The 14,392-nt window shown below is 48.0% G+C and overlaps 2 non-coding genes across 2 annotated transcripts; one reads left to right on the plus strand and one right to left on the minus strand.

The window, feature by feature from the left end:
• Positions 1 to 4,011: 4,011 nt before the first annotated feature.
• On the plus strand, positions 4,012 to 4,229 carry LOC115834206. The gene has a single exon (XR_004029227.1). It is a non-coding gene; the product is annotated as a small nucleolar RNA U3 (small nucleolar RNA).
• A 1,514-nt stretch (positions 4,230 to 5,743) lies between these two features.
• LOC115834207 lies at positions 5,744 to 5,957 on the minus strand. Its single transcript, XR_004029228.1, has one exon. It is a non-coding gene; the product is annotated as a small nucleolar RNA U3 (small nucleolar RNA).
• Positions 5,958 to 14,392: the final 8,435 nt, after the last annotated feature.

Below are 14,392 nucleotides of genomic sequence, written 5' to 3' on the forward strand. Positions count from 1 at the left end.
TACCGCTCAAGATATGCTTACTACTGAAAGCAAGCCTTTCACTCCTGAAAATTTGTTCCTGGCCATGCTGGCTCTCCTGAGCTCCCAGGTATTGCCCACTGAAGGAAAAACTTATTGGGCTTATGTGCCTGAACCCCCTCTTTTGCGTCCTGTTATATGGAATGACGCTAATGTGCCTGTATATACCAATAACACAGACTTATTTGGGGGCTTAGATGGAGACTTTATTATCCCTGTTTCCACCATATATAATTATACAGGATCCACTGCTACACTGCCTATTTGCCTTTCCTTTACCCCAATGGCTGGCTGTCTTACTCTTGGGTATGAAATTCGACGTGTGGCAGGATATCTGCCTACGGCGTTACATACTATTGTGCAGTGGTGGCTTTCATTCCGGGGCTTTTCAGGATTTCCCACTAAGGCGGTCGCCCCAAACAGCCAACATCCGCCTCATGTCCTTCCCCCATGCCCTGTTGTCGTGCCTGGACAACATGTTGTCTCTAAATATCCTGTATGGCAAAGTTGTGCCTATCTGCCTGGAACTCAACATCAAATTCCTCATTATGACATTACTCTTACTGACTGGTCTCACCCATATGCTCGCCTTCCTTCTGGGACGCGTAATACCGCTACTGGAGATTGGACGATGCCTATTATTACCACTCAGAAGGGACGAATACAAGAACACATTTGGCGAGCCGCTGCTGCTTTAGGAGAGGTAGAATTCCTCTCTCTCTCTCCAGAACACTCTCCAGAACAGACCACTCACACCACTCACAAGCGAGTTCGAACTGGGTTGCGTGCCTGTGTGCGTGCTCCCTATGTGTTCCTTTCTGGACTTTTTAATATTACTGTACAAGTCCACATGGGCAAGTTAGTGTCCCCACATTTAGCTCATAATATTTCCCATCAAGGTGAAAAGAAATACATTATTCATTGCCTGCATTGTAACCTTACCAACTGTGTTACTAGAGACAATTTCAACCTAACTTTGGCTATTTTACAGCAGCCTCCTTTCGTGATGCTCCCTGTTCATCTTAATGAAACCTGGTATACCGATCCTGGTTTTGCTGCATTACAAATAGTTGTTGAGTCTCTGTCCCGAACAAAACGCTTTTTAGGACTTCTCATTGCAGGAATAGTAGCACTTGTTACTGCTGTAGCTACTGCAGCAACTGCAGCTGTGGCTATCACACAATCTATTCAAACTGCTCACTTTGTAAATGACTTTGCAAAAAATACTAGCACTGCTTTAGGAACTCAAGAACGGATTGATTTAAAAATCAATGCAAAGTTGAATGCACTAGAAGAGGCTGTCGAATTTCTAGGCATGAGAGTAGAGGCCTTATCTACTAGACTCCCCCTAAAATGTCGTGCCGAATATGAATGGATCTGTATAACAGCTCACGAATATAATCAATCTCAGTGGAGCTGGGAAAAAGTGCAGGCACACCTTCATGGAGTCTGGTCAGCTAACAACTTCACTTTAGATGTTGCCTCGCTACATAATGAAATACAAACAATGCAACAAGCACATTTAGATATTGTAAATCCTAAGGATGTTGCTGATAGCATTTTGTCCATTTTTCATAAGTTATCTCCTACATCTCATTTGTCTGCTATAATTATCAGTCTAGCCACCCTTGCAGGTATTGTTTTATTAATTCTTTGTGTTTTCCCAGTCTGTCTCCGAGGAGCCTTCTCTGCCATCACCCAGCTCCAGATAAATCATCAACGGCTTCTTTTAGAAAGAAAAGGGGGAACGGTGGGGAGCCAAATTCACATTCCCATGCATTGGCAAAGCCTGCAGACAGGAAAGTAGGTGGCATGGCAAAGACCCCACCGGAGATCGTAGGTGGCATGGCAAAGACCCCACCGGAGATCGTAGGTGGCATGGCAAAGACCCCACCGAAGATCCTGTTATGGGTACCTTCCTGTTCTTACCAGATCAGTGAAGCACTGTGAATGGCTTTTCATAGTTAATAGTTAGCACAAGACAGACTGCAGAGGCCGCATCAAAGGAAGACAAAAACAATTATTATCTGGACTTTTGACCCCTGGCATGTATAAAAGCACTGAATAAACCAGAGCTGTCGGCGCTTCCCTATCAGGGAACCGTCCCTCCTAATCCCGCTTTTCTGTGTCTTTCTTTCATCATTCTTCACACTACTTCTCGGTGCATCCCTGAACAACCCCTGCGGCAGGACCGCAAGAATCAGCCACGCTGTAAACAAGGGGGAAACGCCAAGCGCATTACAGAGGATGTCAGCCCTGCCATCACTGGGCTGGGGAAACAGTGCCAACCACGGCTGGTCTCCAGGTTCACAGTGACAGGGGAAATAAACCCTTATTTGTCTAAGCCATTGTGATCTGTTTTCCTTTTTTTTTTTTTTTTTTCAGCCACTTTACAGAAGAGGGATATTTGTTAAAATTCAGAAGGGGAGGGAGAAGGAGAGACTGCGCAGGTTGAAACGGTGATGGGTAAATGTCAAAGAGAGAGAGACTTTGTTTGCAGGTGGCAGAGGCCTGAGCACGATTTTGTCACGATAGCAGAATGAGCACAGGATGTGCCAGGCATGGCGCTTTATACTGATCGACGCGTTTTGAAAAATATTTTGTAGGCTGGGCACGGTGGTTGACGCCTGTAATCCCAGCACTTTGGGAGGCTCAGGCGAGCGGATCACGAGGTCAGGAAATTGTGACCATCCTGGTTAACACGGTGAAACCCCGTCTCCACCAAAAATACAAAAAACTAGCCAGGCTTGGTGGCACGCGCCTGTAGTCCCAGCTACTCGAGAGGATGAGGCAGCAGTATCGCTTGAACTCGGGAGACGGCGCATGCAGTGAGCTGAGATCGCTCACTTGAGATCGCGCCACTGCACTCTAGTCTGGGCGACAGAGCTAGACTCCGGCTAAAAAAAAAAAAAAATTGTAGAGACAGGGGCGGGGGGGGGGGGGGTGTCTCACAATGTTGACCAGGCTAGTCTCAAACTCCTGACCTCAAGCCGTCCTCAGGCTCTGGCCTCCCAAAGTGCTAGGATTAAGGCCTGAGCCACCGCGCCAGCTGAACGCATTTAGTTCTCATTGCAACTTTCTGACGCAGGTTGTGCTGTTATCCCCACCACACAGAAGGAACTGCGGCTTAGACAAGAAAAGCGCCAGGCAGCAGGTGGTGAGGCAGGATTTGAACTCGCGCACACGGAGCCCATCCAGTCCAGATGGACTGACTCCTCTGTCAGCGGAGGAGGGAGCGAGTTGTTTGGTGAACAATGAGTGTCTCAGGGTCCCGAGTGTGAGGTGGGGCGTCTGATGTGTCGCCAGGTCCTGCCTTGTGTGAGGTGAAAAATGGTGAAAATGGTAAATTTTGTATCTATTTTATACCATGCCCCCTAAAAAAAATTGTTGTTAAGAGTCAAGATCTCGCTGTCTCCCAGGCTGGGGTGCAGTGGGGTGATTGATCAAAGCTCACTGCAGCTCTGAACTCAGCCAGCTTCCCTGACTCAAACGATCACCCCGCTTCAGCCTCCCGAGTAGCCGGGACTACAGACGGTGCCATCACGCCCAGCTCGTTGTTGATTTTTGCCCCGCCTTGGTAGAGACGGGATTCCGCTATATTGCCTAGGCTGGCGTCGAACTCATAGAACAAAGGATCCTCCCTCCTGGGCCTGGGCGTGGGCTCGCAAAACGCTGGGATTCCCGGATTACAGGCGGGCGCACCACACCAGGAGCAAACACTTCCCGCTTTAAAAATTCAGGTTGTGAGTGGCTGTCATTCAGTATTATGCTAATTAAGCATGCCTGTTTTTTAAACGTCTTAAAACAATTTTTAAAATTACGTTTCCACCTAAAACGTTACAATTTGTCAAGTGATAATATTGGAAAAGACGTTATTGCCTAACTACTTTCCTATTTGTTTCCTAATGGCATCGGAAATAGCGAAAGTATCTCGCCATCAGTGAAAAGTTTGCGGCCGGTGTAGCCCCAGCTAGAGGCTGCGAGGCGGACGCTAAGACTATACTTTCAGGGATCATTTCTATAGTATGTGACTAGAGAAGTTTCTCTGAACGTGTAGAGCACCGTATAAACCACAAGGAGGAGTTGTAGCGTTGTCTCCTGAGCGTGAAACCGGCTTTTGGTGTTGCTCGGATGCAACTGCCGTCAGCCATTGATGACCGTTCTTCTCTCCGGCTTGGAGAGTAAGAGGGAGAGAACGCAGTCTGAGTGGTTTTTCTTCATCTGTGCTCAATGAGAGAGGTGTAGGGGGACTGCGTGGGGTGTTTGCGTGTAAGTTGGTTGGCGCCTGGCGGACACGAGGAGTGCAAGGCTCTTGTTTTTGTCGCGGTAAGTGTTGCGTCACGTGACGGTGGTTTTTAGTTGGCGGGGGGAAGGGCTTGTGGTAAGTCAATCGTCAACTCTTGATGCCTCCCAGTCTGGATTTACGGCGTAGCCCCCCGCTGCCAATGAAGACATTCTATTTATGTCAGTTTGGACAATTTCCTCTGTTGCCCCGACTGGAGCGCAAGGGCACAATCTCACTCAGCGCAATCTCCGCCTCCCGAGTTCAACTGATTCTCCTGCCTCAGCCTCCACTATCGCCGCTCACTGTGCCTCACCTCCCAGGTCAAGCAATCCTCCCACCTCGCCTCCAGAGTAGCTTGGACTACAGGTGCCCACCACCATGCTGGCTAATTATTTGTATTTTAGTAGAGATGGTTTCGCCATGTTACCAGGCTGGTCTTGAACTCCTGGACTCAAGCGATCCTCCTGCCTTGGCCTCCCACAGTGCTGGGATTACAGGCGTGAGCCACCGCGCCTGAGAACTGTAAGAAATAAATTTGTGCTATTTAAACCACAAAGTCTGTGTATTTTGTAATGGAGCCCAAGGAAAGACAAGCAGCTTCTTCTAAAACTAAACATACTCTTTCTTCCCATATGATCAGAACTCATGCCTCTTGGTGTCTATCCAAATGAGTTGAAAATGTATGTCCACACAAAAACCTGCACACCTATGTTTATAGCAGCTTTATCCATCATTGCCAAAACTTGGAACTAAGATGTTCCTAAATAGAGCCGGCGGCTGTGGCTTGTGTCTGTAATCCCTGCTACTTGGGCAGCTGAGGCAGTCACTTGAGATCAGCAGTTTGCCAGACTGGTCTCAACAAAGTGGACCCATCTCTATAAAAAATACTTTTAGGCCGGTGCGGTGGCTCACGTCTGTAATCCCAGCACTTTAGGAGGCCAAGGCTGGTGGATCACCTGAGGTCAGGAGTTCGAGACCGCCTGGCCACATGGTGAACCTATCTCTAAAATACAAAAATTACCCAGGTGTGCGCCGCAGCCTGAGTCCAGCTACCTGAGGCAAGAGAATCGCTGACCCGGAGGTATAGTTGCGCTGAGTCCAGATTGGCCATTGCACTCCACCGCTTGAACTCGAGAGGCGGAGCTGCAGTGAGCCGAGATCGCCCTTGCACTCCAGCCTGGCGCCAGACAGAACAAGTGACCCGACACTCGTCTGGAAGGTGGTGGGGGCGGGGGAGCACGTAAGATGACACGAGGGAGGGATGCAAAGAGATACTTGACTACCAAGCTCCCCTTCCCAACCCTACCACTGAAAAACCACCCGCAGTGACGCAACACTTACCGCCGACAAAACAAAGCTTTCTCGTGCATGCGAGGCGAACAAACAACCACGCAACACCCAACAGCCCCCTCAACCTCTCTCATTGAGCACAGAAGAAAAACCACTCAGACTGCGTTCTCTCCCTCTTACTCCCAAGCCGGAGAGAAGAACGGTCATCAATGCTGACGGCAGTTGCATCCGAGCAACACCAAAAGCCGGTTTCACGCTCAGGAGACAACGCTACAACTCCTCCTTGTGGTTTTCGGTGCTCTACACGTTCAGAGAAACTTCTCTAGTCACATACTATAGAAATGATCCCTGAAAGTATAGTCTTAACGTCCGCCTCGCAGCCTCTAGCTGGGGCTACACCGGCCGCAAACTTTTCACTGATGGCGAGATACTTTCGCTATTTCCGATGCCATTAGGAAACAAATAGGAAAGTAGTTAGGCAATAACGTCTTTTCCAATATTATCACTTGACAAATTGTAACGTTTTAGGTGGAAACGTAATTTTAAAAATTGTTTTAAGACGTTTAAAAAACAGGCATGCTTAATTAGCATAATACTGAATGACAGCCACTCACAACCTGAATTTTTAAAGCGGGAAGTGTTTGCTCCTGGTGTGGTGCGCCCGCCTGTAATCCGGGAATCCCAGCGTTTTGCGAGCCCACGCCCAGGCCCAGGAGGGAGGATCCTTTGTTCTATGAGTTCGACGCCAGCCTAGGCAATATAGCGGAATCCCGTCTCTACCAAGGCGGGGCAAAAATCAACAACGAGCTGGGCGTGATGGCACCGTCTGTAGTCCCGGCTACTCGGGAGGCTGAAGCGGGGTGATCGTTTGAGTCAGGGAAGCTGGCTGAGTTCAGAGCTGCAGTGAGCTTTGATCAATCACCCCACTGCACCCCAGCCTGGGAGACAGCGAGATCTTGACTCTTAACAACAATTTTTTTTAGGGGGCATGGTATAAAATAGATACAAAATTTACCATTTTCACCATTTTTCACATATACAATTCAGTGGCATTAAGTACATTCATGTAGCCATTGGCGTGTAACCATCACCATTATTTATCTCCAGAACTTTTTCGACATCCCAAACTGAAACTCTACCCGTAACACAAACTTCCCTTTCCTCCCTCTGCCCAGACGCTTTTAAGCACTATTCTACTTTCTGTCTCTATGAATTTGATTCTCGTAGGTACCTCTGTAAGTGGAAACACGCAATATTGTCCTGTTGTATCTGGCTTATTTCACTTAGAATGACGTTTTCAAGGTTCATTCATGTTGTGACATGTTGCAGAATTTCACTCCTTTTTCAGGCTGGAGTGCAATGATGCATGACCTGACAGCTCACTGCAGCCTTGACCTCCAGGGCTCAGGTGATCCTCCCACGTCAGCCTCCTGAGTAGCTGGGATTATAGGCACACGCCATCACGCTCGGCTAATTTTTTGTATTTTTTTGTAGGGAGGGGGTTTCACCACATTGCCCAGGATGGTCTTGAACTCCTGGGCTCAAGGGATCCACCCGCCTCGGCCTCTCAAAGGCGTGGGACTACAGGCGTGAGCCACCACGCCCAGCGGTTTTCTTAATTACATTTTCGAATTGTTCCTTGCTAGTGTATAAAAACACAACTGGACCGGGCACGGTGGCTCACGCCGGTCATCCTAGCACTTTGGGAGGCCGAGGCGCGTGGATCACCGGGTCAGGAGATCGAGACCGTCCTGGCCAACATGGTGAAACCTCATCTCTACTAAAAATACAAACACTGGCCGGGCGTGGTGGCGCTCGCCTGTAATCCCAGCTACTGGGGAGGCTGAGGCAGGAGAATTGCTTGAACCCGGCAGGCAGAGGCTGCAGTGAGCCGAGATCGCGCCATTGCACTCCAGCCCGGGCGACAAGAGCATACCTCCTCAAAAAAACAGACAAGAAACCACACAACTGGTTTTTGTGAGTTGATCTTGTGTCCTGAAACTTTGCTGAATTTGCTTATTAGCTCTAGTAATTATTGTGTGTGTATTCTTTGGGATTTTCTGTATTCAAAGCGATGGTTTTGTTTCTTATTTCTCAATTTGGTGCCTCTTAGTGCTTTTTCTTACCTAAAGGCTCTGGCTACAACTTCTAGCAAAATGTTGACTAGGCCGGGCGCGGTGGCTCACACCTGTAATTCCAGCATTTTGGGAGGCCGAGGCAGGCAGATAACAAGGTCAGGAGATCAAGAGCATCCTGGCCAACATGGTGAAACCCTGTCTCTACTAAAAATACAAATATTAGCCAGGCGTGGCAGTGTGCACGTGTAGTCCCAGCTACTGGGGAGGCTGAGGCAGGAGAATTGCTTGAACCCGGGAGGTAGAGGCTGCAGTGAGCCAAGATCACGCCACTGCATTCCAGCCTGGGCGACAGAGCAAGACTCCTTCCCGAAAACAAAACAAAACAAACAAAACCAAAAAACAACATTGAGTAGCAGTGGTAAAGGTGAACCTCTGTGTCTTGTTCCTGATCTTAGGGGGAAAGCTTTTAGTCTTTCACCATTAAGTATGATGGTAGCTGTGGTTTTTTTCACAAATACCTTGGATAATGTTGAGGCAAATCCCCTCATTTCATAGTTTTCTCTACGTTTTCATGATGAAACGTTAGAATTTCTTAGATGCTTTTCCTGTGTCAGCTGGAATGACTGTCTTTTTCCCTTTGTTCTACTAATGCGGTATATTACGTTAATGGATTTTCTTATGTTGAACCACCCCCTGCATTCCTGGGATGAATCCCTCCCATCCCCTCAGCTGCAGCACGTGATTAAGGCCTTCTTCCTTGGCAATAATCGTTGTTTCAGTGATTGGCTTTTTCTGTGACGTGAGCAGCAGGCCCTAGATGGAACCCCTGGTGTTTTAGTAACACCCGGATGGCCAGAGCCTCCAGACGCTGGAGGAGTCAAGGAAGGATCCCCCTTCGAGGCTTCAACAGTTTGATTCCTGATTTTGAGCCTCCATAACTGCGAGAGAATAATTTCTGTTTTGACAGAGTTTCACTTCATCACCCAGGCTGGAGCACAGTGGCACAGTCTGGGCTCACTGCAACCTCTGCCTCCTGAGTTCAAGTGAGTCACGTGCCTCAGCCTCCTTAGTAGCTGGGATTACAGGCACGCGCCACCACGCCTGGCTAATATTTGTATTTTTGGTAGAGACGGGGTTTCGCCATGTTGGGCAGGCTGGTCTTGAACTCCTGACCTCAAGTGATCTGCCTGCCTTGGCCTCCCAAAGTTCTGGGATTATAGGTACAAGCCACCATGCCCGGCCTACATTTCTGTTTTTTTTTGTTGTTGTTGTTTTTTGAGATGGAGTTTCACTCTTGTTGCCCAGGCTGGAATGCAGCTCTTGGTGTCTACCCAAATGAGTTGAAAACGTATGTCCACACAAGCCGCACACATATGTTTATAGCAGCTTTACCCATAATTGCCAAAACTTGGAACTAAAATGTTCCTAAATAGAGCCAGGGGCGGTGGCTTGTGACTGTAATCCCTGCTACTTGGGCAGCTGAGGCAGGCAGTCACTTGAGATCAGGGGTTTAGGAGCTGCCTGGGCAACAGAGGGAGACCCCTGTCTCTAAAAACATAACATAACATAAAATAAAATAAATAAAATAAAATAAAGTAAAAAATATGTCTTCACTTTGAGAGGCCGAGGCAGGTGGGTCTCCTGAGATCAGGAGCTCAAGACCAGCCTGGCCAACGTGGCGAAACCCCATCTCTACCAAAAATACAAAAATTAGGCTGGGCGCAGTGGCTCACGCCTGTTAAACCCAGCACTTTGGGAGGCTGAGGCGGGCAGATCACGAGGTCGGAGATCGAGATCATCCTGGCTAACATGGCGAAACGCCGTCTCTACTAAAAAAAAAAAAAAAAAAAAAAAATACAAAACATTAGCCGTGCGTGGTGGTGGGCGCCTGTAGTCCCAGCTACTCGGGAGGCTGAGGCAGGAGAATAGTGTGAACCCGGGAGGCGGAGATTGCAGTGAGCCGAGATCGCGCGCCACTGCACTCCAGCCTGGGCGACAGAGCGAAACTCCATCTCAAAAAAAAAAAAAAGAAAAGAAAAGAAAACAACAACAACAACAAAAATTAGCTGAGTGTGGTGGCACATGCCTGTAATCACAGCTACTCGGGAGGCTGAGGTAGGAGAATCGCTTGAACCTGGGAGGCGGAGGTTGCAGTGAGCTGAGGTCGCCCCACCGCACTGCAGCCTGGGAGACAGAGTGAGACTCCATCTCAAAAAAAAAAAAAAAAAAAAAAGTCCTACATAGGTGAATGGATAAATAAAACGTGGTACATCCAGAGAATTAGATATTTTTCAGTGCTAAAAACAAATGAGCTATCAAGCCATGAAAAAACATTCAAGAACCTTAACTGCATATTCCTAAGAAAAAGAAGCCAATGTTAAAAGGCCGTATACTGTATGATTCCATACACATGACATTCTGGAAAAGCAAAACTATGGAGACAGTAAAAGGCTCAGTGGTTGGCAGGGGTTGGGGGAGGGAGGGATGAACAGGCGGAGCACAGGAGACTTTCAGGGCCACAAAACTACTCTGTATGACACGACAGTGGTGGATACGGCATTACACATTTGTCCAACCCCACAGAATGTACAACACCAGGAATGAGCTGTAATGTGAACTATGGACCTTATTTAATCATTCCATATGCATATTGGTACATCAGTTGTAACAGAAGTATCACGCGATAATGCAAAATGTTACTAATAGGGAAATGAGTGTAGGGGTCTGAGAGAGAGGATGTATGGGGATTCTGTTCTTTGTGCTCAATTCTTCCGTAAACCTATAACTGCTCCTCCCAGAAAAGTCTACTAATTAATTATTATTATTATTATTATTTTAAGACAGAGTCTTGCTCTGTGTCCCAGCTGGAGTGCAGTGGTGCAACCTTGTCTCACTGAATCAAGAGATTCTCCTGCCTCAGCCTCCCAAGTAGCTGGGATTACAGACATGCATCACCATGCCTGGCTAATTTTTGTATTTTTAGTAGAGATGGGGTTTCACCGTGATGGCCAGGTTGGTCTTGAACTCCTGATTTCAGGTGATCTGTCCACCTCGGCCTCCCAAAGTGCTGGGATTACAGGCATGAGCCACTGTGCCTGCCCTCTACTAATTAATTTTTTAAAACACACAGGCGTACATACGTAATGACAAGTCACTTGCTGTACACACACAAACAGAATAGCATGGATTATGATCCCAGTCTTAAACAAATCTTTTTTTTTTTTTTTTTTTACACCTTAGGTTTTAGGGTACATGTGCACAATGTGCAGGTTTGTTACATATGTATCCATGTGCCATGTTGTTTTGCTGCACCCATTAACTCGTCATTTAGCATTAGGTATATCTCCTAATGCTGTCCCTCCCCACTCTTAAACAAATCTTACCTGTCAGCTGGACGCGGTGGTTCACGCCTATGGTCCCAGCACTTTGGGAGGCCAAGTTAGGAGGATCTCTTGCGCTCAGTAGTTCAAGACCAGGTTGGGCAACATGGTGAAACCCCGTCTGTACAAAAAATACCAAACAACTAGCCAGGCAGGGTGGCACGCCATCTGTAGTCCCAGCTACTTGGGAGGCTGAGGTGGGAAAATGGCTTGGGCCCAGGAGGTGGAGGTTGCAGTGAGCCAAGATCATACCACCGCCCCCCAGCCTGGATAACAAAGCCAGACCCTGTCTCAAAAAAACAAAAAACTTGCCTGTCCATCTACTCGTTAATCTTATATAGACCGATTGAGGCTGTGTGGAGAGAATCCTATGATGATATTCATGAAATATTAGAATCCCACAGATAGGGGGAGATTTATTGCTTTTTTTCTGTATATTTTCTAAGTGGCTTGGATTTTTTCTGCTGTGCATGTTTGTAAAACAAGTACTTAATTTTTTTTTTAATTTAATGAAGTAGTGTGACATTTCTTGCACATTTGAGTTTGTGAGCAAATATTCATAAATTTATATTTGGATGTATGAGTTTGTTGTGAGAAAAAGACCACAAATCCACGTACGAAACCCCAAAAACCCAATGTGGTTATTGATGAGGGGTAGGATAATAGATAGTTTGTTTGTTTGTTTGTTCGTTTGTTTGTTTATTTTTTCAGAGATAAGAGTCTTGCTCTGTCACCCAGGCTGGAGTGCAGTGGCATGATCACTGCTCACTGCAGCCTCAAACTCCTGGGCTCAAGTCAGCCTCCCACCTCAGCCTCCCAAGTAGCTGAGACCAGAGGTGCTCGACACCATATCTGACTTATTTATTTACTTACAGGATTTCACTATGTTGCCCAGGCTGGTCTTGATCTCCTGGCTTCAAGTAATCCCTTCCACTTCAGCATCCCGAAGTGCTGGAATTACAGGTGTGAGCCACCATGTCTGGCCCCTGGATTTTTTGTAAAGTGCATTTTATCATATTCTTTTTCCTCTTCCCCCTCCTCTTCCACTCCCCCTCCTCCTTTTCCTTCTATTTCATTTTCTAATCATGACTTATTAAAAGGTCCCAGCCCCTGTGGGAGGTCCACAGTTCCCCAACCAAACGGGAAAAATAGGCTCACAAACCTAGTTTGTGAATGAATACCTTATATTCACATTATTTAATGCTTACAGTAACCCATTTTACTGGTGGCAGGATTAAGAGCCTTAACCTAGGAACGGAGGAGCCCGGGTTCGAACCCACATCTGGGGCGCTGGGAGTGTGGCTCCTCCCAGGGCTGCCGGGTTTCCTAGTGGCATCTCAAGGCAGCCCCAACGGGCAGCGCCCCATCCTATGGCCGCCTGTGCCCTCTTGCGGCGGCTTCCGGAACTACAGGTCGCCTTCCGGTCCCAGAAGTGAATGAGGGGTCCCCCGGGGGCTGTGCTAAGGACGGCCTGTGGCAGGGCCACTCCACACCCCTCAGCGTCCAGGCCACACAGACACAGAACGCAAGAGAGAGACTGACCCACCCACACACCGGTACCCACAGACGCAGAGACCGAGGCAGAAATGACGGGATTGCCGCAGACCGGCCAGGAGCAGGGACAGACAGCGGCTCCGCAGGCTCTGGTGGGACTGGGCTGAGGCCACCCTCGTGTTTTCACCACACCTTCTCTCAACTATAACTACCTAATAAAACTTAAAATTGTTCTATAAATAGATAGGGGGGGGCGCGTGTTTGTTTGTTTGTTTGTTTGTTTGTTTGTTGAGATAGGGTCTCGCTCTATCCCCAGGCTGGAGTGCAGTGGCGCAATCTCGGCTCATTGCAACCTCCCCCTCCTGGGCTCAAGCAATCCTCCCACTTCAGCCTCCCGAGTAGCTGGGACTACAGGCTGGTGCCACCACTCCCAGCTAATTGATGTATTTTTTGCAGAGACGAGGTCTTGCTATGTTGCCGAGGCTGGTCTTAAACTTCTGGGCTCAAGCCATCCTCCTGCCTCAGCCTCCCCAAATTCCCGGGATTACAGGCGTGAGCCACCGCACCTGGTCAATACATGTACTCAGAGGGAGACTTCATCTATTGCTACTCTTAAGTGGAAAATTTGTGTCACTTTCCTAGGCAATAACAATGAAAGTGAACAGGATAAAAACAAAACAATGTTATTAAATGGTGTTGGATGCTTCCCCACAGAGGCTGTGCAGGATGAGTGCTCTGCTCAGAAACGAGTTTTAGCAAAGTGTGAGGACAGTTTTGCAAACATGTTTCATATTCCAACTCAGTAGACACAATTTTTCACAAAGTAACATTCTTCCTTTTCTGATACTTTCCTACTGTATGTTATTCCATCTATTTCGTTTTATTTTTTAAAGCACTCGAAGGTGGGTAGAGGCAAGAAGTATAAAAACAGGTGGGGGTCGAGGCTGAGTGGCGGTAGTGAGGGCTCATACCTTCCACTTTTGTGCATGTTCAGATTTAATTTGCAAATTAAAAAGAAGTTTTTTGTTTGTTTGTTTTTTCTTTTTTTGAGATGCAGTTTCGCTCTGTCGCCCAGGCTGGAGTGCAGTGGCGCAGTCTTGGGTCACTGCAAACTCCGCCTCCCGGGTTCACGCCATTCTGCCTCAGCCTCCCGAATAGCTGGGACTACAGGCGCCCGCGACCACACCCGGCTAAGTTTTTGTGTTTTTAGTAGAGACGGGGTTTCACTGTGTTAGCCAGGATGGTCTTGATCTCCTGACCTCGTGATCCGCCCGCCTCGGCCTCCCAAAGTGCTGGGATTACAGGCGTGAGCCACCGCGCCGGGTCATCCTGTGTTTTCGAGGTGTGAAGCCATAGGCATGGATAGGAAGTATGTGGCTGGCCGTTGCTGCTGGCTGCCAGCTAGAAGCTTAGCTGGAGCTGTTAGCCCAGGGCCTCAGTGTTTTTTTAAGTTTCATTAGGTAGTTATAGTTGAGAGAGGGTGTGGTGAAAACACGAGAGCATGGGTCTTTCTGTGTTGCTTCTTGGGCTTCCTCACAAAGTGGTGGCTCATTGCCAGAAGGAGCATCCCAAATGATAACAATCAGAAGCTGCTAGTCCTCTTGAGGTCTGAACTTGGAAGTCCCAGAAGATTGCTTCTGGTGCATTCTAGTGGGGGTGCATTCTGGGGGTGAAAACAGCCACAAGGCCAGGCCAGATGCAAGGGGAGGGGAAATAGGCTTCACCTCTGGATGTGGGGGTGGCGGAGTGCGCAGGGCGGGGAGGAGTTCTTGGTGGCCACCTCAGTAGATAATCAACTACAGTGAGAGGGCAATTTCCTTCTTCATTCACTTTCAATCTGCTGATTC

This window comes from Nomascus leucogenys, unplaced genomic scaffold (genome assembly GCF_006542625.1).
Source record: "Nomascus leucogenys isolate Asia unplaced genomic scaffold, Asia_NLE_v1 2726_71604_qpd_obj, whole genome shotgun sequence".
In the NCBI taxonomy this organism is placed as follows: domain Eukaryota; kingdom Metazoa; phylum Chordata; class Mammalia; order Primates; family Hylobatidae; genus Nomascus; species Nomascus leucogenys.